Source organism: Amblyraja radiata, chromosome 5, assembly GCF_010909765.2.
Source record: "Amblyraja radiata isolate CabotCenter1 chromosome 5, sAmbRad1.1.pri, whole genome shotgun sequence".
In the NCBI taxonomy this organism is placed as follows: Eukaryota; Metazoa; Chordata; class Chondrichthyes; order Rajiformes; family Rajidae; genus Amblyraja; species Amblyraja radiata.
Window position 1 is genome coordinate 10,527,494 of NC_045960.1, and position 25,492 is coordinate 10,552,985.

At 41.5% G+C, this 25,492-nt stretch overlaps 1 long non-coding RNA gene across 1 annotated transcript; it reads left to right on the top strand.

Annotated features, from left to right (window-relative positions):
* The first annotated feature begins 17,419 nt into the window (after nt 1-17,419).
* On the top strand, nt 17,420-25,090 carry LOC116972801. The gene is made up of 3 exons (XR_004411883.1): nt 17,420-17,457; nt 20,208-20,210; nt 25,077-25,090. It is a non-coding gene; the product is annotated as an uncharacterized LOC116972801 (long non-coding RNA).
* The last annotated feature ends 402 nt before the right edge of the window (nt 25,091-25,492 follow it).

The following is a 25,492-nucleotide window of genomic DNA, read 5'->3' on the forward strand; positions in this document are numbered from 1 at the left end:
TGGAATCAAATCGGTATCATGTGATAATCCGGCTAACACAATTTGGCAATGGTGTATTCAGAAAAACATTTGAATATCAGCTAGTTACCTACCAGGTAACCTCAAATTCAGTGGCAGACACCAGGTCACGCAAATTCAATGACAAACATCGAATGGATGTTGGACCGCAAAGTGATTGCTGATATTGTAGCATGATATGAAACACCAGAGATTGATCTATTTTCATCTTGGCTTATCACCAGTTGCCTATCTGTGTTTCTTGGGAATCAGACTGGGGCATCAGCGATGGATGCCTTCTCGCTGCATTGGGGGGATATTGTTCTTTCTATGCATTCCCTCCTTTCTGCCTCATCAGTTGGGTATTACGCAAAATACAACTAAACACGGCTCTCCGTTCCGAAATAACCAGATTGTTGGTTCAACCCTTAACGGGCGGGAAAATCATCCCTACCATAATAGGGCAAATGTGTTGGTTAGCAGAATCTTAAGTAACCATTTCCGGACCTGGGACTAATGAACCGAACAATGAACATATTACAGCGGCTCACAGGCAGTCCATGAAGAAACAATATCGGGTCTATATCAGGAAATGGGAGGTATTGTTCTAGGTACAACATCACTACTGTACGACGAACATAACTTCTGTTCTGAAATTCCTGGCTAGCCTCCACTATGATGAGGAGCTCAGTTTAGTGCCACAAACTGCGCCAGAAGTGCCTTTTCAGTATTCTGGGGCAAGGATCAGAGCGTCATTCTGTCGGGTCTCACCCCCTGGTGACTAAACTCATGAGGGGAATTTTAATATTATCCCCATGGACTAAGTATTCCCTTGTATGGTATATGAGTATAGTCCTAACATTACTGAGGAATTGGTCACCAGCTACAGCTCTGTCCCTGCATAGACTTGCACATGACATGGTCATGCTTATGGCATTGGTCTCAGCACATAGAATTCAGTCTTTACATAAAACAAGGCTGAATAGTAATAACAGAACAGACCGGGATCGTCAGGCCTCATATAGAGTTCAGTGCATACCCGATAGATGATTGCCTATGCATTATGAGACATTTGTTCTTATACATAGAGAACTCTAAACAACACAGAGGCAATGAGATGGCTGAAACAGGTTTACGGCTGCTGGGGTGGATACTAACGTATTCAATCTCATACCACCTAGCTACATCAGTAGCGAGGACCAAATCCTGGTGACAGCAGGATGGTCATAAGAGAAAACCAGTGGTAAACCTGTGACATTGCAGAATCAAAATTAGATCTGTATCATGATTACCCCATAAGACAGGGGCTATAATTTGTTGTTAATAGTTCATCATTAAATTTCAATGTCGGATTCATGTTTGAATACGTTAACACTATTTCCTCCCTTAGTCAATTAAGGCAGTTGTGAGGCATGGACTCGTTTCCACGGCATGAAATCACAGAGCTTTGAAAACTCCACGTAGTCACTCACGTGACTCCGAAGTAAAATAGTAAGATTAAACGAGAACTTACCAGTTTGAAGTTTGATCTTTATTTTATGAGGAGTAACGTTGAGGGATTACGTGCCCTCCGCTCCCACCCTCGATCATAAAGTTCAACTTTTTTCTCTAATCTTACTATGTTCAGGTCATTAGTTATCTGTGATTACACACCGCTACTTTGAAGAATGACATGCATGCGTCCTGGCGGGTTCTTCACGTAATCCCTCATCGTAACTCCTCATAAAATAAAGATCAAACTTCAAACTGGTAAGTTCTCGTTTAATCTTACTATTTTACTAGACAATAGACAATGGACAATAGGTGCAGGTGTAGGCCATTCAGCCCTTCGAGCCAGCACCGCCATTCAATGTGATCATGGCCCAATCAATTTCCCTCGAGGTTAATGAGCCATTAGGAGGCAGTGAGCAAAATATGGTCAGGTTTAATCTACAATTGGAGAGGGAGAAGGGTAGATCAGAGGTGTCAGTGTTACAATTGAATAAAGGGGACTATGAGGCTTATGAGGGAAGAGCTGGCCAAAGCTGACTGGAAAGTTATACTAGCAGGGATGACAGTGGAACACAAATGGTAGGTCTTTCTAGGAATAATACAGGTGCAGGATCGGTTTATTCCTAGGAGGAAGAAAGATTCCAAGGAGAGAAAGGGACGACAATGGCTGACAAGGGGCGTCAAGGACAGTATAAAAATTAAAGCGAAGAACTACAACGAAGCAAAGATGAGCGGGAAGTAAGAGGATTGGGTAATGTTTAAAGAACAACAGAAGATAACCAAAAAGACCATTAGAGGAGAAAAGATGAGGTATGAAGATAAGCTAGTCAAGAATATAAAGCAGGATAGTAAAAGCTTCTTTGGGTATGTGAACAGGAAAAAAATTAGTTAAGACCAAAGTTGGACTCTTGAAGACCGAAAAAGGTGAATTTATTATGGGGAATAAGATGAGTTGAACAGGTACTTTGGATCTGTCTTCAATAATGAGGACACAAACAATCTTCCTGATATAGTAGTGGCCAGAGGATCTGGGGTGACGGAGGAAATGAAAGAAATCCACAATAGGCAGGATATGGTGTTGGATAGACTGATGGGACTGAAGGCTGATAAATCCCCAGGGCCTGATGGTCTGCATCAAAGGGTACTTAAGGAAGTGGCTCTAGAAATCGTGAATCCATTGGTGATAATTTTCCAATGTTCTATAGACTCAGGATCAGTTCCTGTGGATTGGAGGGTAGCTAATGTTATCCCACTTTTTAAGAAAGGCGGGAGAGAGAAAACAGGGAATTATAGAGCAGTTAGCCTGACACCGGTGGTGGGGAAGATGCTGGAGTCAATTATAAAAGATGAGATAGCAGCACATTTGGATAGCAGTAACAGGATCGGTCCGAGTCAGCATGGATTTACGAAGGGGAAATCATGCTTGACTAATCTTCTGGAATTTTTTGAAGATTTAACTAGGAAAATGGACAAGGGAGAGCCAGTGGATGTAGTGTACCTGGGCTTTCAGAAAGGATTTCATAAGGTCCCACATAGGAGATTAGTGGGCAAAATTAGGGCACATGGTATTGGGGTTAGAGTGCTGACATGGATAAAGAAATGGTTGGCAGACAGGAAACAAAGAGTAGGAATTAACGGATCCCTTTCAGAATGGCAGGCAATGACTAGTGGGGTACCGCAAGGCTCGGTGCTGGGACCGCAGCTGTTTACAATATACATCAATGATTTGGATGAAGGGATTCAAAATAACATTAGCAAATTTGCAGATGACACAAAGCTGGGTGGCAGTGTGAACTGTGAGGAGGATGCTATGAGAATTGCATGGTGATTTGGACAGGTTGGGGGTGTGGGCAGATGCATGGCAGGTGAAGTTTAATGCGGATAAATGAGAGGTTATCCACTTTGGTAGCAAAAACAGGAAGGCAGATTACTATCTAAATGGCGTCAAGTTGGGAAAAGGGGAAACACAACGGGATCAGGGGGTCCTTGTTCATCAGTCTATGAAAGTAAGCATGCAGGTACAGCAGGCAGTGAAGAAAGTGAATGGCATGTTTGCCTTTATAACAAGAGGAATCGAATATAGGAGCAAAGAGGTCCTTCTGCAGTTGTACAGAGCCCTAGTGAGACCACACCAGGAGTATTGTGTGCAGTTTTAGTCCCCTGATTTGAGGAAGGACATTCTTGCTAATGAGGAAGTGCAACGTAGGTTTACAAGGTTAATTCCTGGGATGACGGGACTGTCATATGCTGAGAGTTGTACACTCTGGAGTTTAGAAGGATGAGAGGTGATCTCATTGAAACATATAAGATTGTTAAGGGTTTGGAAACGCTAGAGGCAGGATACATGTTCCCGGTGTTGGGGGAGTCCAGAACCAGGGGCCACAGTTTAAGAATAGCCATTTAGAAGCCATTTAGAACGGAGACGAGGAAACACTTTTTCTCACAGAGAGGGGTGAGTTTGTGGAATTATCTGCCTCAGAGGGCGGTGGAGGCAGGTTCTCTGGATGCTTTCAAGAGAGAGCTAGATAGGGCTCTAAAAAATAGCAGAGTCAGGGGAAATGGGGAGAAGGCAGGAACGGGGTACTGATTGGGGATGATCAGCCATGATCACATTGAATGGTGCTGCTGACCCAAAGGGCCGAATGGCCTACCCTACATCTATTGTCTATTGTCGAAGTCCGCTAAAAGATAGTCCAAGAGTCTCCAATGAGGTAGATAATAGCTCGCGACAGCTCTCTAGTTGTTGGTAGGATGGTTCAGTTGCCTGATAACAGCTGGGAAGAAACTGTCCTGGACATAAATGTAGATGGATTGGTTATTAAGTTCGCAGACAACACCAAAATTGGTGGAGTTGTGGACAATGAGGACGGCTGTCAGAAATATCATGATGTACAGATCAGTCACATGTAGTTTAGTAAAGTTTAGTTTAGTTTAGTTTAGTTTAGTTTATTGTCATGTTTACGGAGGACGGCAAAAAGCTTTTTTGTTGCCTGCTAATCAGTCACATGATTACATTGTAGAAATACAGGGTAAAGCGAATAATGTTTAGTGCAAGATAGAGTTCAGTAAAGTTCGATTAAAGATAGTCTGAAGGTCCCCAACGAGGTAGGTGATAAGTCAAAACCACTCTCTTGGTGATAGGATGGTTCAGTTGCCTGATAACAGCTGGAATGAAACTGCCCCTGAATCTGGAGGTGTGCTTTTTCATTCTTGTACCTCTTGGCTGATGGGAGAGGGGTGAAGAGGGAGTGTCCGTGGTGAGACTGGTCCTTGATTATGCCGGTGGCCTTGCCGAGGCAGTAAAGATAGTGAAATTGTAGATGGTTTCATCCAAGCAAGTGTTAGGTGTTGCACTTAGGGAGAATGTAAGGGGACAGTATATAGTTAATGGCAAGATTGTTAATGACAAGAATGGATGGAGGGATTTTGGTTCCAGCTCCATCGCTCCTTGAACTTGGCACCGAGTAGACAGAGTGGTAAAGAAGGTGTATGGCGTGCTTCCCTTCATCGGTCAAAGCCTTGAGCAGAAAAGTCAGGACGTCATCTTGCAGTTTTATAATAAATTGGTGTGGCCGCATTTGGAGCATTGTGCACCCTTCTGCTCAGCCCATCACACAAAGGATGTGGAGGCTTTTTTAAGAGGGTGCAGAAGAGCTTTACCACAATTCTCCCTGGATTACAGGATATTAGCTGTAAGAAGTTGGATTGTTTTCTCTGCAGCATCATAAGTTGAGAGGAGACCTGATAGAAGTATACATAATAATGAGAGGCTTAAGCGGCCTTTTCACGGGGCGACTTGACGCAAGAGTTAACCAGAGCTTAACATCGTGGGAACCTCGTGCGATAACAGTACGGCATTCGTGGACCACCGTGGACCACCGTAGCGTTAACGGCAGGTAGTCGTGTAACTTGGTCTCTCGGGAGAAAATTCAAGAAAGTTTGAATTTCTCCAAGAGTGACTTGTACACTTGTGGTTGAGCATTGCAACATTATATGGACGTAGTGGCCAGTGCGATATCCGTAATAACTCTTGCGGGTACCGTGGGAACTCCTGCGAACGGTGAACCCGGAAGCTGGACAGAGGGGACAGAAGGTGAGTAAAAATTGTCTTCTGTGGGATTGAATTTAAAAAATAAATAAAAATAAAGCATTAGCATCCGCATATGGACATCAACTTATTCATGAGTTATGTTAATGAGATTCAAGAAAATAACTATAATCTTTCAAAGGGACTTTAAAAGGGACTTTACTGAAAGGTTACGCATTTTTATGGTCCGTGAGAAATTTTTCACATGTACTTCTTTGAGAGATACAGGTCGGAGTCCTCGCCGACTAGCGATCGATGCCTTTCCGAAGCAGGGTCCGGAACGCTACCAATCAATGTTGTACAGAGACCCGTGTAAGGAGTGAACTGCACATGCTGGTTTAAACCGAAGACAGACACAAAAAGCTGGAGTAACTCAGCGAGTCAAGCAGCATCTCTGGAGAAAAATAGCTGATGTTTCGGGACGAGACACATCTTCAGACTTACCTGCTGAGTTACACCAACATTTTGTGTCCTTCTGTGCGTATTAACCAGCATTAACCAGCGTCTGCAGTTCCTTTAGACATTACCTAACTTCAGATTTTAGAGATATAGCGCGTGGGAACTCCTGCGAACGGTAAACCCGGAAGCTGGACAGAGGGGACAGAAGGTGAGTAAAAAAGGTGGTCTCAATATCGACAAGGGAACATGTGTCCTTCGAGGACGTCCCACCTAATTGTCATTGTTGGATAATCTTTTTAACAGGAACACTTGCAGAGATGGCTCCCAGAAAATCTCAAAGAAAGGGGGTAAAGCGTGTCAGAGATGTTTTTGCCATGTTGCTCTATTCAGTTTCTATATTGTTTCAGTTTCTATATCTATATTGTTGCTCTATTCAGTTTCCCAGGGGGTCGGGACGGGACTGGAGTTTGGAGGGAAAGGTGGGGGAGTCGAGGGAGAGGAGGGGGAGACAGATGGGGGTGTCTTCATTTACTGGCGGCGGGTGTCTGTCACTGAAACAGGCAGGTGAGATTTCACATCCACCTTGTGTGTGCCTCTCTCTCTCTCTCCCTCCCTCTTACACAGGCTGAGAGACTCTGCCTCTGTGGGTGTACGTCTCTTTCTCCCCCTCTCCCACACACAGTGAGACCGAGGTAATGTGCTCAGTCCATCTGTGTCTCCCACATACACAGTAAAACATGTCTCCAAATGAGCCAATTCAACCAAGGGAGGATATTTATAGTGTGTGAAAAAAAAAGTTACATCATTTGTGTCACGTGTAGTTCACGATGTTCATTCAAGATTTAACGCGAAAGCGACTTCCGGTTGGCGCCACGATGTGAGTGGAATCGCGCCATTACAGCTCCGCAAAAAACTGAATTTAAAACGGGGGTAAAAGGGTCAAACAAACGCACTTACCACAGGAGATCGATTGCGAACGGCTCCGGCAGCGTTTAAAAGGTGCGTGACGTCATCAGGCGCGCGATTTTAAGAAGAAATTATGACCCAGCGCTCCCCTCCCCCCACCACTGGAAAAAAAGCTACGAGAAGGGAAACTGGCCTCAGCTCGGGAGCTGCTGCTGCTGCTGCTTCTCAAGAAGATATCTCACAGAGGAAAGCTGAAATGGAGGAACTTAAGACTACCATTCTAGGTGAGATAAAGAAGCAGAGGAAGGAGTATATGGAGGAGATAAAGAAGCAGAGGAAGGAGTATATGGAGGAGATAAAAAGTTTAAAAGCGGATATGCTGGTGTCTCACGAGAAAAATAAAGAAGATAAAGAAGACTTAATAAAACAAGTTATAACGACGGTAAAAAGTATGATGGATGAGTGGAAGGAAAAGGCTAATGCCGAGTTACAAACTCAAATTGAGGATGTAAAGGATATAGCTGCTGGGATGGAAAGAAATCTGGATGACAAGATAGATCCTACTAAAATTTCGCTAGACCAACAAGGCGAAGCAATTAAAGTGCTAACTAAAATTGCTGAAGTGAATACTAAGGAGACCGAAAAACTCCGTGCCGAGAACAAACGCCTCTTAGAATTATTACGTAAAACAAACGAGAAATGTATTGATCTGGAGGGACGCCAACGCCGTAAAAATTTGCGTATAGTTGGTCTGAGCGAAGGTCGTGAGGGGAGTCAAGATCCTCGAAAATTTGTTGCAAAACTTTTAATGGATATTCTGAATTTGGATCATGAACCCCTGTTGAGCCGTGCACATAGGGCTCTAAGACGGGCCCCTGGGATAGGTTCATCGCCCAGACAAATGATTGTAAAAGTCGCCTTTGACCATGTCTTCGAAGAAATGATGAAGATAATAATAAAAAAGAGAAACCTGAAATACGAGGGAGACAACATCAGTATTTTTAGAGACTTCCCAGCAGAAGTGGCCAAGAAAAGAGCACTATTTAAAGAAACAAAAGGTATCCTGAGGAATGTACAGAATACTAAGAATCTGAGATATGGCTTGATGTACCCAGCAATACTGAGAGTAACTTATGATGACAAGGAATATCGTTTCGTTAAGCATACTGAAGCATTGAAATTCGCCCGAGGCATACAGCAGAAGCCAGAAGATGAAGAGAGAGAAGATGCGGAGGAAGACCCCGAGGGAGAAGGAGAAGGAGAGGTCTGAACTTTTATCATCGACCTGTGGTTATGAAATATTCACTTAGAAGGAAGTGGAATAATGGGCATTTAGTAGTAGTTCTGTATTAATTATTAGAAAATATTTAATTATTCCATGATAATAGTATTACATATTATAGTATTAAATATAATTGATATTAGTAATTAGCAAATAGTAATATGAATAATAGAAATAATTACTAAGTACTAAGTATATAAAGTTAGTACCCCACCCCAATATATATAGCATTTGAGATAGGAGCTGGTATAATCAACATCTTTTTTTTTAATTAAAAAAACGGAAGTCTTTAGATTAATGGCCACGTTAGTGTGGCTTTCACCTTCACATACTACACACTATACAAGTGTAGTTTCTTTTTTTTCTGAGCACCCTATTAACACCCTTTACTTTTTTTTTATTATTGATATTTCTTATTGTTTTTGTTTTTTATTGATCTTATATTATATATTATTTGAATGTAGATGTGAAGGATATTGTGTATTTAGTTTAAGAAGACATAGATGCGGATTAAGGTGGATAGAAATTCTCATTGGATTGATGTCCGGGTGCAACGGGGAGCTGAGGGAGTCAAGAAGGCTACTCCAAAAAAAGCCGCCCTAATAGTAAAATGCATGATATAAAGGTGAAGACTGGGGGTGATGGAGTAACCTTCTGCAGTTGGAATGTAAAAGGAATTAATGAACCAATTAAAAGGGGAAAGGTGTTAGCTCAGTTGAACAGATTGAAGACAGATGTCATTTTCCTTCAAGAGACTCATCTTAAAAAAGATGCTCAACATAGATTAACAGCTAAATGGATTTCTAAGGTGTATCATTCTACATTTATTCATAAATCTAGAGGAGTTGCAATAATTATTCGCAAAGGTATACCTTTCATACAAAGTTCTATTATAGAGGATAAAGAAGGCAGATATGTAATAATTACAGGGGAATTATATTCAAAAAAGGTAATTTTAATGAATATATATGCCCCTAATTTTGATAATCCATTATTTTTTAAGAAAATATTTAATAATATTCCTATATCCACTCAACACAATTTAATAATTGGAGGTGATTTAAATTGTACTTTAGATAACTATCTAGATAGATCATCTGCAAAAAGGAAAGCCGCCTCGAAATCAAGTAAATTCATAAATGCTTTTATCAATACATCTAATATTAAAGACATCTGGAGGTTAGATAATCCATCCGGACGAGAATATTCTTTTTTCTCGCCCGTACATGGAACCTATTCGAGGATAGATTATTTTTTAATAGATTCTAAATTACTTCCTTTTACGTATGATGCAAAATATCATAATATTATCATCTCGGATCATGCGCCATTAACATTTAAGATAAAATTAAAAGATATATCTAATAAAACTACTACCTGGAGATTTAACCCTCAGATATTAAAGGACAATGACTGTTGTAAATATGTGATGGATCAGATTAAATTATTTTTTGAAACTAATGATAATCCTGAAACTTCTCCATCACTATTTTGGGACACATTTAAGGCATTCATGCGTGGCGCAATAATATCCGCACAAGCACATCTCAATAAAGAAAATCGAAAAATAGAACAAAATTTAGAAAATGAGATAAAACGTCTAGATAATGAAAATATAAAACAGCCTTCCAAAGAGTTAAGTAATAAAATTGCATCAGTAAAATATAGATTAAATAAAATATATTCTAATCAAGTGATTAAACTTTTTCAACAAACTAAGCAAGTGTATTTTGAATTTGGAGATAAGCCACAAAAATTACTAGCACGACAGCTTAGAAAATTAGAAGATGAGAAGATGATACACGGAATTAGATCTGAGTATGGAAATATATTAATTACTCCAAAAGATATTAATGATAGATTTTTACAATATTATAAAAATCTTTATTCGTCAAAACTAACAGGACAAACAGATAGTATGGAAATATTTTTACAAGAATGTCAAATCAATAGCTTAGATCAGGAAGGTAGAGAATTGTTAAATGCTGAAATAACAGTAAAAGACATTATAGAATCAATTAGTTCGCTAAAGAACGGAAAAGCAGCGGGCCCAGATGGCCTGAGTGCAGAATTTTATAAAAAATTTCAAGATCTGATTTCCCCAAGATTACAAATAATGTATAGATATGCATATGACCAAGGAAAATTACCAGAATCTTTAAATGAATCCACAATTACACTCATCCCTAAAGTAGATAAGGATTTGGAAGATCCTGGATCATATAGAGCGATTGCCCTTTTAAATACAGACCAAAAAATATTAACTAAGGTCTTATCTAGGAGATTAAGTTTAGTGATCTCTAAATTAATACATTATGATCAAACAGGTTTTATCCCAAAACGTTACTCATCCCATAATCTCAGACGTTTGTTTAATATTATATATTCAAAAAGAATACGAGATACGGAACTAGCGGTTATATCACTAGATGCAGAAAAAGCGTTTGATCAGGTGGAATGGATGTATTTATTTAATATAATGGAAAAGTTTCAATTGGGGGATAGATTTTGTAAATGGGTAAGAATTTTATACTCGAATCCTATGGCAAGAATTTTGACTAACCAAATTTTATCAGCCAAATTCAAACTCTCTAGGGGATGCAGACAGGGATGTCCGTTATCACCCTTATTGTTCGCATTGGTGATAGAACCATTGGCGGAAAAAATTAGATCTGAACCTGAAATATATGGCTATAATACTGATACAACAATTAATAAAATTTCTTTATATGCAGATGATGTTTTGATTTACATTACAAAACCGGAAATTAGTATTCCCAACCTGCTAAACATTATAACTAAGTTTGGTGCATTTTCTGGGTATAGGATTAATTGGGATAAAAGCGAGATTATGCCAATAACAGGAATAAATCTAAATACATTACAACAATACCCATTAAAAGTAGTTACAGACAAACTTAAATATTTAGGGATTAACGTAACTAAAACTCATAACTCATTAATAAAATCCAACTATCCTCAACTATTAGATAAACTTAGAAAAAATATTTTATATTGGAAAACACTTCCTATATCCATGATTGGTAGAATAAGTGCCATAAAGATGGTATTTCTACCGCAGTTGTTATATTTGTTTCAGGCTATTCCTTTTTTTCTTCTGAAAACTTTTTTTTTTAAAATTGATAATATTGTCAATAGTTTTATTTGGGATTATAAAAATCACAGAATAAATAAAAAACATCTATGCAAAGCTAAGATAAATGGAGGATTAGCACTTCCAAACTTTTTATATTATTTCTGGGCTGTTCAGATTAAGAATATGAATTTCTGGTGGGTAAATATGGATCATGAACCGACATGGTTAAATATAGAAAAGGAAGACTGTCTACCTTTCAATGTAGGTTCGATAATTTTTGCACCAACGGAAGTACAAAAAAAATATTATAAAGACAACCTAATAATATATAATAATAGACGTATTTGGAAACAAATAGTTAAGACTCTACATTTGGATAATCTCTCATTTAGATTACCAATTATGAATAATCCATCGTTTAAACCTGCTATATTAGATGGGGGGTTTAAACAATGGGATGATTTAGGAATTACAAGGATAGAACACCTTTATAGAAAAGGAAAATTTCTTTTATTCCAGGAGTTACAAGATATTTATGGATTGTCTCCACAACATTTGTTTAGGTATTTACAAATTAGAGATTATATTAAATCCAATACACAAGATTATAAAAATAAAGAAGCAGGATTGTTAGACGAACTGTTTAATTTACATCCAAATACAGAAAAATTAATAGCCTATATATATAACATCATTTTGGATAAGGAGAATCCAATAACGGAAACATATCGTCAAGCATGGGAAAATGAAATGGGATTGGCTATAACAAAAGAAAACTGGGAAGAAAGTCTACAACGAATACACCGGTGTTCATTAAACGCCAGACATATACTGATACAATTTAAAGTATTATATAGGTTACACTATTCGAAAACTAAATTAAATAGTATTTTTCCGAATCTCTCCGCTATTTGTGATAAGTGCAAGAAAGCAGAGGCAAATTTAATACATAGTTTCGTTACATGTCCTAAATTGAATTATTACTGGACAGAAATTTTTAAAGTTATTTCTGAAGTCATCAAAGTTAAATTGGACCCTAACCCAAAGCTAATAATATTTGGAATTCCGGATTTACATCTATCACTTACAGTAAATCAAAGAAATTTCTTTGATTACTGTTTGATAATTGGGAAAAAAATCATATTGAAATTTTGGAAGGGAACATTATCCCCCACAACCAAAATGTGGGCAACAGAGATGATGGAGACGTTACATCTGGAAAGAATTAGATTTGTCCTATTGGACAAGTATAATTCTTTTGAACAGATATGGTCTCCATATATACAGTATTTAGAGAAGTAGCTGTTCTTGGCAACACAGCTCGGCGTGCACCCTGCGGGATTTGGTGAGAATAATTCATTTTTATATTGGAATTAACATATATGTCTTTATTGATACTATCACTTGTAGTAGTGTTATTAATAATACATATTGTGGTTACTCAAATTTTTTTTTTTTTTTTTTTTTTTTTTTTTTTAATTTTTTTTTTTCGTTTCTCTTTTCTTTCTTATATATAATCAAATTATTATTTAATCACTCTCTTAATGATTTATAACTGTTCTATTCTTTCTCTATCATTATTTCTAAAAAAATAGTAGATAAGTATTACTAGTGTTTTACTTAATGCAAATTGAATTAATTTGATATAAAGTTGTTTGAAGCATTGTAATTGATTATCTTTAATAAAAAAATATATTAAAAAATAAAAAAGATTTAACGCGAAAGCTCGGGAGACGGACAAGTCACTCGCACAAATAACAGAAATGCCGAGTACCGTGGGAAATCTTTATATACCCCCCGTTATATCGTGCGAGACTCGTGCTGGACCACGACCACTTCACTCTGGTGACATCTTGCGTCAACTCGCCCCGTGAAAAAGCCCCATCAGGAAGGGTTGATAGTCATAACCTTTTATCAGGTGGGACATGTCAAAGATTGGAAGGCATAACTTTAAGGTCAGAGGGGCAAAGTTCATAGGAGATATGAGGGTGGGGGGGGTTACAGTATTTACATTATGTTGGTGGGCAGATATGATAGTGGCATTTAAAAGGCTTTTCGAAAGACAGACATGGATGTGTGAAGAGTGGTGAGGTATGAATCAATTGCAGAGCGAGGAGATTAGTTTAATTTGGCATTATTGTTCGGCACATACATTGGGAGCTGAAGGTTCTGCTCCTATGTTGTTCTGTTCTATTGTATGTGGAAAGAGTGCAGAGAAGATTTACAAGGATGTTGCCAGGACTCAAGGGCTCCAGCGAGCGGAGACCGATGTAACCAAATCACTCTTCAGAACACTAACTCCTCATGCCAGCAATGATTGGGTTAACATATGATGAGCGTTTGATGTCACTGGGCCTGTACTCACTGGCATTTAGAAGGAAGAGGGGGGACCTCATTGAAAATTACCGAATAGAGAAAGACATGGCCAGAGTCAATGTGGAGAGGATGTGGGAGAGTCTAGGACCAGAGACCATAGCCTCAAAATAAAAGGACATACCTGGAGAAAGGAGATGAGGAAGAATTTCTTTAGTCAGAGGGTGGTGAATCTGTGGGATTCATTGCAAAAAATAGCAGTGAAGGCCGTCATTGTGTATTTTAAAGGCACAGATTGGCATATTATTGATTAGTATGGGTGCCAGTGGTTATGGGAAGAAGACCGCAGAATGGGATTAGGAGGGAGAGATAGATCAGCCATGATTTTATGGTGGAGTAGACTTGTTGGGTTGAATGGCCTAATTCTGCTCCTATCATTTATGAACCTATAAACTCTGCCAGCAATGATCCAGTGAAACTACTATACGTTGCTGGCAAGACCAGAGTACTGTTGAGTAGAGAATAAACATACACTCGTATTTCAGTATCTCCACTATTTTCTTACATATTGACAGCACTAATGGTTTGTTTTCAATCATCGTATTTGTGGTGTGGTCTCATCAAGCTGTGCACAGATGCTGCAAGACTTCCTGATGCACTTTCATCAATCATCAGTGAAGGGCAACATATCGTGCGTCTCCCCAACTTTGTGCTGAGCCAAGGAGTCACTGTGGGACTGGAGATGTGATCAGTGACCAGTTCTGTTTCTGAGTAAGAATCGACCCGGAGACCCAGTGTTATGATACATCACCCTCTTTATTTCACAGTGAGAATACATTCCCAGCAGTTTGGAAAACAAAACACACTCAAAGAATCTAAAGACAAGGGCTTATTAATGCCGCGCAAGCAGCTGAGAATGGACTGGTGTTAACAGCAGCAATGGCCCACTAGTAGCTCCTCCAGTCAATGTTGGTTTTCCTACAGCACCCAGGGATTACACTCTCCACATTGCAGAGGACAGGGCACTGTTGCCCAGAGGAGGCCCCCACCCGTGTACAACTGTATAGTGTGGAGACTTGGAAGAGTTATCTCTGCCTTGATGGCTCTTTCCCCAAACACTCAAATGTCCAACCAGAGAAAGCCTCACATTGGAGTGAATGTAGCCGGTTCATTGTGAATGAGGTGTGAGCCCCCTTCACTGCAACCCTGTGGGTGGGAGGTGGGAACTGGCAACTGCATTAGAGGGCAGTTTTTATACACAGGGTACAGGGGATGGTTCAAAACCCCAACAGTGGCAAACGTACAGTGTTCATCAAATGTGTGTAACATAGAAACATAGGTGCAGGAGTAGCCCATTTGGCTGTTTGAGCCAGCATTCAATATGATCATGGCTGATCATCCAAAATCAGTTACCCATTCTTGCTTTTTCTCCATATCCCTTGATTCCCAGAGCAGGTTTGGCACCATTAAGATGCCGCAGAAATACATGTTGTTGTAGTAGGTGGGAGACCCTTGTGAAAGTGAAGAACAGAGTTTAGCACATATCACTGTTTGGAATCTGTAAAGCTAGCAGAACCTCTGAGAGAGAGATTATGCTTCACTTTGTTTCAAATTCTATTTGCATAAGTCCCCGTGTGTTGTACCATCCGATCAAGACATATTGGCTGCGAAAGGAGCGGTGGTCTTTCTCCAAGTCCAGTTTGAATTCATTGGCGAGTCTCTCATAGTCTTCAGTTTTCTGCTCAAATGTCCTGTCAACAATTAAGAACAATTGTTCCATTAAATGAACAAAAGACCATTTTCCGGATCGCTGAGGTTGAAAGGGAGCTGGTATCATCACTCCCTCTGGGCTGGGAACACAGTCGGCCCCAGACAGTGAGAAGCAGAGTCGGCTCCCCACTGGGAGACTCGGAATTCAGTCCTGATGCAGGGTTTAGACACGAACACCGACAACTCCTTTCCCTCCTCAGATACACTTCGACACGCTGAGTTCCTCTGGCACAACTTGTGATGGTCTGAATTATCTTTCCCTCCCTCACTGCTTTCCTTCCTCCACCCTCATCACTCTCCCCTCAGATCATTGAACACCATGGTTGCAACACACGGCTTTCCTCCTGTGTGTGACTGCTGACCTCTGTTGGCAGTTACTTGGTGCAGGACTCAATTCAGGAATCCTTTGTACAAGTCATGGAATGTTGAGCATGGAAACCAGCCCCTTGTCCCAACTTGTCCCAACTTGTCCATGCTGAGCTAAAGGCCCCATCTAAGCAAACATTTCAAACTACTGAATCTCGGTGGGGGTGCTGCAAGCCGGCAGCCCTGTCAGCAGCGTGTCTGTTTTTTACTAATTTTTGTTTTTTTAGTATGTTTTAATGTATGTTTTTAATATGTGTCTTTGTGTATCTTGTGTGGGGGGTAAGGGGGAAACCGCTTTGGTCGCCTCCTCCATGGAGAGGCGACTTTTTCCATGTCGCCTCCCCCATGGCCTAACATCGAAGATTGGGCGGCCTTTCCCAGAGACGTACTCGGGGCTTCAGCAGCGGGCGCAGCGCGGACTCTCGATGTGGAGCGGGTGAGCCCTCGCCGCGGCTCGCCGGAGGGGAGCGCTCCGTTCGCTGGCCCGCAGCAGCCTGAAGCCGGGGTTTGCAGAGCTCTGGCTGGTGCGGTGTCCGCAACCTGGGATCCCTCGTGGGGACCCGGGGCAAGAAGAGCTCCAACTGCCGGCCCACGGCCTACTTCTACCACGGGCACGGCGGCGACTTACCATCAGGAGCAGGGTCCCTCGCCAGGGATCCCTGGAGGGGAGCTTCAACTGTTGGCCCTGCGGTCTGCGGTGCTTCTGGCTGCGGCGCGAACTTTAAATCTCCGATCACCAGCCTACATCAACTTGAAGCCGCGGTCTCCGGTGGGGGAGGCACCATTTCAGGAATTACCTGGACTTTTTACCTTGTCTGCACATCTAGACGCCCGCAGCGACGGCTGCGGAGGGTTGAGGTCCCGACCACGGGGGGAAAATGGAGGAGGACTGGCCAATTTTTGTGCCTTCCACCACAGTGATGAATGTTGTGGTGGATGTTTGTGTTAAATGTTTTAGTGTGTTTTTGTGTGTTCTTTATCATTGTACCGCTGCTGGCAAATTCATTTCACTTGCACTTTATGTCCAATGTGACGAATAAAACTGATTGTTGTTGATTGTTGATTGAATGAGAGGGGGAGGGGGAAAATGGACTGGTGTTAACAGGAGCAATGTCCCACTAGTAGCTCCTCCAGTCAATGAGTTGCTTTTCCTACAGCACCCAGGGATTACACTCTCCACATTGCAGAGGACAAGATACTCCAGAGGAGGTCTCCACCCGTGTACAACTGTGCAGTGTGGAGACTTGGAAGAGATATCTCCGCCTTGATGCCTTTTTCTCCAAACACCCAGATGTCTAATCAGAGAAAGCCTCACATTGGAGTGAATGTAGCTGGTTCATTGTGGCTGAAGTGTGAGCCCTTAGTGTGAGGATACAGGGGGTGGTTCAAAACCCCAACAGTGGCAAACGTCCAGGGTTCATCCAATGTGTGTAACATAGAAACATAGAAAATAGGTGCAGGAATAGGCCATTCAGCCCTTTGAGTCAGCACCGCCATTCAATATGATAATGGCTGATCATCCAAAATCAGTAACCCGTTCCTGCTTTTTCCCCATATCCCTTGATTCACACAGCAGGTTTGACTCCATTAAGTTGCCACCGAAATACATGCTATTTGCACAAGTCCCTGTGTGTTGTACCATGCGATAAAGACATAATGGCTGTGAAAAGAACAGTGGTCTTTCTCCAAGTCCAGTTTGAATTCATTCACGAGTCTCTCATAGTCTTCAGTTTTCTGCTCAAATGTCCTGTCAACAATTAAGAACAATTGTTCCATTAAATGAACAAAAGACCACTTTCCGAATCGCTGAGGTTGAAAGGGAGCTGGTATCATCGCTCCCTCTGGGCTGGGAACACAGTCGGCCCCAGACAATGAGAAGCAGAGTCTGCTCCCCACTGGGAGACTCGGAATTCAGTCCTGATGCAGGGTTTAGACACGAACACCGACAACTCCATTCCCTCCTCAGATACATTTCGACCCGCTGAGTTCCTCTGGCACAACTTTTGATGGTCTGAATTCTTAGAATAAAGGTGAGACCATTTAAGACTGAGGTGAGAAAAAACTTTTTCACCAGAGAGTTGTGAATTTATGGAATTCCCTGCCACAGAGGGCAGTGGAGGCCAAGTCACTGGATGGATTTAAGAGAGAGTTAGATAGAGCTCTAGGGGCTAGTGGAGTCAAGGGATATGGGGAGAAGGCAGGCACGAGTTATTGATAGGGGACTATCAGCTGAATGGCCTCCTCCTGCACCTATATTCTATGTTTCTATGTTTCTATGAATTATTTTTTCCTCCCTCACTGCTTTCCTTCCTCCACCCTCATCACTCACCCCTCAGATCATTGAACACCATGGTTGCAACACACGGCTTTCCTCCTGTGTGTGACTGCTGATCTCTGTTGGCAGTTACAAGGTGCAGGACTCAATTCAAGAATCCTTGTACAAGTCATGGAATATCGAGCATGAAAACCAGCCTCTTGTCCCAACTTATCCATGCCGACATAAAGGCCCTATCGAAGCAAACCTTTCAAACATCTGAATGAGAGGGGGGGGGGGGGGCATGTGTCTGGGGGTGGAATCTTGTGAAACTGATGGTAATTCTGTAGAAACTAGAGGTGGGGAAGGAATGAAGTCAAGACAGCAAGATGTTCTTTTGGTGGGGAAGGGCAAATGGAAATACCGGGGATGTGGAGGCATCTTTACCATGGAAAAGGTGTGATGACGCTGCAGAAGGTGCAGAGATGATTCACCAAAATGTTATCTGGGATGAAGTGATCCAGGTATGTTACCAGATCCCAAATTAGTTTATTGTCAACACAGGACTGTGTTACAGTGGATGAGTATTCAGTGAACAGTAATCACAACTCCATAAGTAGAGACAAGGAACTGCAGATGCTGAATTACAACCAAAGACACAAAGTGCTGAAGTAACACAGGGGGTCAGGCAGCACCTCAGGAGAACATGGATAGGTGACGTTTCAGGTAGGAACCCTTCTTCAGACTCCAGACATGTTACCTGACCCGCATAGTTACTCCAGCACCTTGTGTCCATAAGTTTCAAGATGTTTAGGAAGAAACTGCAGATGCTGGTTTACACTGAAGATAGTCACAAAATGCTGGAGTAACTCAGTGGGACAGGCAGCATCACTGAACAAAAGGAATGGGTGATGTTTTTTGGTTGCGAAGGGTTTGAAGAAGGGTCTTGACCCGAAACATCACCCATTCCTTCTGTCCAGAGATGTTGCCTGTCCCACTGAGTTAAACCTTACATACTCTTCCTTTGAAGAATATAAAGCACTCAGGAAAGTACACAAACTGGCAATTAGAAAGGCTTAAACGGGCGTTGAAATATCAATGTCAAGATGAATTAAAGAAAATCCCAAGGTTTCTTGTTTGTACATTCCAACAAGAGGGTAAAAAAAGGGAAGGTAGTTTTGCTCAAGAATAAAGGAGGGAATATATGGTTGGAGTCAGAAGATGTAAATGAGGTAGTAAAGGATAACTTTGCATCAATATTCACTCAGGAAAGGAACATTGAAAACAGTGACATCTGTAAGGAGAATACTAATAATATGCAAGGAATTGCAGATATTGGTTTACAAAATGCTGGAGTAACTCAATGGGTCAGGCAGCATCCCTGGAGAACTATGGAGAACTAATGTACTAACGGATGATTGTGCTTATGTATGGGAATAGTCTTGCTGAGCTGCGTGCAAAAACATGTATTTCCCTGTACCTGGTACACATGACAATAAAGAAACCATTGAACCAATGAACCACTGAGAACATGGATCGCAACACTTCAGGTCAGGACTCTTCTTCAGAAATGGGAGTGCAGTTTGAAACCAAGAAGGAAGAGGTGTTGGTGCTCGTGAAGAGCATTAAGGTGGATAAATCTCCATAAATCTCCATTTGATTGGAGAAAGGCTAACTTTGAGGAGATGCGAAAGGATTTAAAAGGAGTAAATTGGGACAGTTTGTTTTATGGGAAAGATGTTGAAGAGAAATGGAGTACATTTAAAGGTGAAATTTTAAGAGTACAGAATCTTTATGTCCCTGTTCGGTTGAAAGGAAATAGTAAAAATTGGAAAGAGCCATGGTATTCAAGGGAAATTGGACACTTGGTTTGGGAAAAGAAGGAGATCTACAATAATTATAGGCAGCATGGAGTCAATGAGGTGCTTGAGGTACAACGAATGTAAAAAGAATCTTAAGAAAGAAATTAGAAAAGCTAAAAGAAGATATGAGGTTGCTTTGGCAAGTAAGGTGAAAGTAAATCCAAAGGGGTTCTACAGCTATATTAATAGCAAAAGGATAACGAGGGATAAAATTGGTCCATTAGAGAGTCAGAGTGGACAGCTATCTGCAGAGCCAAAAGAGATGGGGGAAGATATTGAACAATTTCTTTTCTTCGGTATTCACCAAGGAGAAAGATATTGAATTATGTGAGGTAAGGGGAACAGGTAGAGTAGCTATGGAAACTATGAGATTCAAAGAAGAGGACGTACTGACACTTTTGAGAAATATAAAAGTGGATAAGTCTCCAGGTCCGGACAGGATATTCCCTAGGACATTGAAGGAAGTTAGTGTAGAAATAGCAGGGGCTATGACAGAAATATTTCAAATGTCATTAGAAACGGGAATAGTGCCGGAGGATTGGCGTACTGCGCATGTTGTTCCATTGTTTAAAAAGGGGTCTAAGAGTAAACCTAGCAATTATAGACCTGTTAGTTTGACGTCAGTGGTGGGCAAATTAATGGAAAAGATACTTAGAGATAATATATATATAAGCATCTGGATAAACAGTGTCTGATTAGGAACAGTCAACATGAATTTGTGCCTGGAAGGTCATGTTTGACTAATCTACTTGAATTTTTTGAAGAGGTTACTAGGGAAATTGACGAGGGTAAAGCAGTGGATGTTGTATATATGGACTTCAGTAAGGCCTTCGACAAGGTTCCTCATGGAAGGTTGGTTAAGAAGGTTCAATGGTTGGGTATTAATGGTGGAGTAGCAAGATGGATTCAACAGTGGCTGAATGGGAGATGCCAGAGAGTAATGGTGGATGGTTGTTTGTCAGGTTGGAGGCCAGTGACTAGTGGGGTGCCACAGGGATCTGTGTTGGGTCCACTGTTGTTTGTCATGTACATCAATGATCTGGATGATGGTGTGGTAAATTGGATTAGTAAGTATGCAGATGATACTAAGATAGGTGGGGTTGTGGATAATGAAGTAGTTTTCAAAGTCTACAGAGAGATTTATGCCAGTTGGAAGGATGGGCTGAAAGATGGCAGATGGAGTTTAATGCTGATAAGTGTGAGGTGCTACATCTTGGCAGGACAAATCAAAATAGGACGTACATGGTAAATGGTAGGGAATTGAAGAATGCAGGTGAACAGAGTAGAACCCTTTTTAAACAATGGAACAACATGCGCAGTACGCCAATCTTCGGGGACTATTCCCGTTTCTAATGACATTTGAAATATTTCTGTCATAGCCCCAGCTATTTCTACACTAACTTCCCTCAATGTCCATGGGAATATCCTGTCAGGACCTGGAGACTTATCCACTTTTATATTTTTCAAAAGTGTCAGTACTTCTTTTACTTTGAAACTCATAGTATCCATAGCTACTCTACTAGTTTCCCTTACCTCACATATCCTTCTCCTTGGTGAATACCGAAGAAAATAAATTGTTCAATATCTCCCCCATCTCTTTTGGCTCTGCAGATAGCTGTCCACTCTGTCTCTCCAATGGACCAATTTTATCCCTCGTCATCCTAGAATGTTGCCTGGGTTTCAGCAACTAAGTTACACAGAAAGGTTGAACAAGTTAGGGCTTTATTCTTTGGAGCGCAGAAGGTTAAGGGGGGACTTGATAGAGGTCTTTAAAATGATGAGAGGGATAGACAGAGTTGACGTGGATAAGCTTTTCCCACTGAGAGTAGGGAAGATTCAAACAAGGGGACATGACTTGAGAATGAAGGGACTGAAGTTTAGGGGTAACATGAGGGGGAACTTCTTTACTCAGAGAGTGGTGGCTGTGTGGAATGAGCTTCCAGTGAAGGTGGTGGAGGCAGGTTCGTTTTTATCATTTAAAAATAAATTGGATAGTTATATGGACGGGAAAGGAATGGAGGGTTATGGTCTGAGCGCATGTATATGAGACTAGGGGAGAATACGTGTTCGGCACGGACTAGAAGGGTCGAGATGGCCTGTTTCCATGCTGTAATTGTTATATGTTATATGGTTATATGGCCTGTTAGGAGCCAGGTTATTGAGAGAGGCCAGAGAAGAGATAGCAGGAGCCTCGATGAAGATCTTTGTATTCTCTCTCGTCACACATGAAGTCCGGGAGGACTGGAGAGTAACCAATGTTATTCCTTTGTTTAAGAAGGGAAATAGAGATAATCTAGGACATTATAGGTTGGTTAGTGCTGGGACCCCAGCTATTTACAATATAAATTAATGATCTGGATGAGGGAATTGAAGGCAATATCTCCAAGTTTGCGGATGACACTAAGCTGGGGGGCAGTGTTAGCTGTGAGGAGGATGCTAGGAGACTGCAAGGTGACTTGGATAGGCTGGGTGAGTGGGCAAATGTTTGGCAGATGCAGTATAATGTGAATAAATGTGAGGTTATCCATTTTGGTGGCAAAAACAGGAAAGCAGAATATTATCTAAACGGTGGCCGACTAGGAAAAGGGGAGATGCAGCGAGACCTGGGTGTCATGGTACACCAGTCATTGAAAGTAGGCATGCAGGTGCAGCAGGCAGTGATGAAAGGGAATGGTATGTTAGCTTTCATAGCAAAAGGATTTGAGTATAGGAGCAGGGAGGTTCTACTGCAGTTGTACAGGGTCTTGGTGAGACCACACCTGGAGTATTGCGTACAGTTTTGGTCTCCAAATCTGAGGAAGGACATTATTGCCATAGAGGGAGTGCAGAGAAGGTTCACCAGACTGATTCCTGGGATGTCAGGACTGTCTTATGAAGAAAGACTGGATAGACTTGGTTTATACTCTCTAGAATTTAGGAGATTGAGAGGGGATCTTATAGAAACTTACAAAATTCTTAAGGGGTTGGACAGGCTAGATGCAGGAAGATTGCTCCCGATGTTGGGGAAGTCCAGGACAAGGGGGAAATCCTTTAAAACCAAGATGAGAAGAACTTTTTTCACACAGAGAGTGGTGAATCTCTGGAACTCTCTGCCACAGAGGGTAGTCGAGGCCAGTTCATTGGCTATATTTAAGAGGGAGTTAGATGTGGCCCTTGTGGCTGAGGGGATCAGAGGGTATGGAGAGAAGGCAGGTACGGGATATTGAGTTGGGTGATCAGCCATGATCATATTGAATGGCGGTGCAGGCTCGAAGGGCCGAATGGCCTACTCCTGCACCTAATTTCTATGTTTCTATGTTTCTATGTTAGCCTCTCATCATTGGCCGGGAAGCTATTGGAGAGGATTCTTCAGGAGATTTCCTCTAATTTGGATGGGTTTATTCAGGTCAGTCAGTGTGACGTTGTCCATGGCAGATAATGTCTTATGAACATAGGTTGAGAAGGTGATCAATGAGAGTAGAACAGTTGATGTTGCCAACATGGATTTTGCAGGCAACACCAGAACAGATGGAGTTGAAGACAGTGAGAAATATTGTCAAAGTAGACAGTGGGATATGGATCAGTTCCAGAAATGGACACGAGAAACGGCAGATTGAATTTAATTAATTGAACTCAATTGGGCGGCACAGTGGCACAGCGGTAGAGTTGCTGCCTTACACCGCTTACAGCGCCAGAGACCCAGGTTCGATCCCGACTATGGGTGCTGTCTGTACAGAGTTTGTACGTTCACCCTGTGACCACGTGGATTTTTTTCTGAGACCTTCAGTGTCCTCCAACACTCCAAAGATACACAGGTTTGTAGGTTAATTGACTTAATTTAAAAAAAATGTAAACTGTCCCTGGTGTGTCAGATAGTGTTGGTGTGCGGGGATCGCTGGACGGTACGGACTCGGGGGCAGAAGGGCCTGATTCTGCGCTGTACGTCTAAACTAAACTAAACTTTCACCAATCTCCTTGGTCACTTTTCAATAAACGCAATCAATTTTGTAAGACTTCATTCCTCATGCACAAAGCCATGTTGACTATCCTTAATCAGTCCTTGCCTTTGCAAATACTGCGAGATCCTGTCTCTCAGACTGCCCTGCAGTAACGTTCTCAGCAGCGTTGTCAGGCTCACCAGCGGGTAGTTCCCTGCTTGTCCTCACCTCCCTTGCGAAACAAAGGCACAGCAATGTCCACCTTCTAGTCTTCTGCTTCATCACCCATGGCTAACAAGGATGCAAAAAGATTCTGAAGAAGGGTCGACCCGAAACGTCACCTATTCCTTTTCTCCAGAGGTGCTGCCTGACCCGCTGAGTTACACCAGCATTTTGTGTTTATCTTCAGTGTAAACCAGCATCTGCAGTTCCTCCCCACACAAGAGTCTCCAACCTGAAATGTTAAACGTTTATCTTTCCACAGACGCTGCCTGACATGCTGAGTTTTTCCAGCATTTCTGTTTATTTCAGATTTCCACCATTTGTAGCTTTTATTAATTTTCATTGAAAAATGTCTTTATTTGGATGTGGCACAGATTCAGGAAAGCACGAACCAAACATCATGCACTATGGTGTAGGTGAGTATAAGGGGGAGTCCATTTAGAACTGAGATGAAGACAAACTTTTTCACCCAGAGAGTTGTGAATTTGTGGAATTCTCTGCCTCAGAAGGCAGTGGAGGCCACTTCACTGGATGCTTTCAAAAGAGAATTAGATAGAGCTCTTAGGGCTAGCGCAATAAAGGAATATGGGGAGAAGGCAGGAACGGGGTACTGATTATGGATGATCAGCCATGATTACAGTGAATGGTGGTACTGGCTCGAAGGGCCGAATGGCCTACTCTTGCACCTATTTACTATGTAATTGTTCAACAACACGAGCCAGTATATTTGTATCAGTAAGTGTTCTAATACTAAACAGCAAGTTTGGCAAAGGGATGGTTAACAATGTTAGTTTGCAGGTACAGAACCCTCACCAGAGATCGGGTCAGGTGGAAACGAGTGTCGGTCACATCCAGTTTCCAGCTGAACCTGTCGGTGTGGAGAGTGGTCGTGTCCTCAGGAGAGGGAGTGAAGGTTGTGAGTCAGGAGCCAACTCATTCTTACCACCGCTAATGATGGTCACGATCCCTACCCGTGTGGACCAGCCCACTCACCACAGTCCCACCGTGCCTGAGTGTAGTGTTGTCAGGAAGACCATGTGGAGACGTGTCACAAGAACAAACAACTAACTGAAATAACGGAATAAAAATTGAATAAAAATCAACTCACCTGAGATAACCTGAACGTTCAGGATGAAAACAACAGAAACTGACGGATCTTCTGGATCAGGTGGACTTTCGACTTGACGAGGCAGTGTAATGAAAAATGAAAATTCCTGTTTTATCCTGCCATTTACAAATGGGGCGTAAATTGCCCAACCAGCAGAGATGGGAACGATTGTATCTGTGGAGAAGAAACATTCTCAGTTATGGACAAGAGTCAAGAGTGAAGAATAATTTATTGTCATCAACTGAAAACAGACAATGATATTCTTACTTGCATAACAGACCTGTGAAGATACTTTTCATAGAAAACACACTAAACATAAATTTTCAATAAATTATAAATACCAATATTATTACAAAAGCCATAAATCCTTTCAGCAACCAAGACAATCCATAGTTCATTGTTTAGTTAGTGTTTGTCGTGT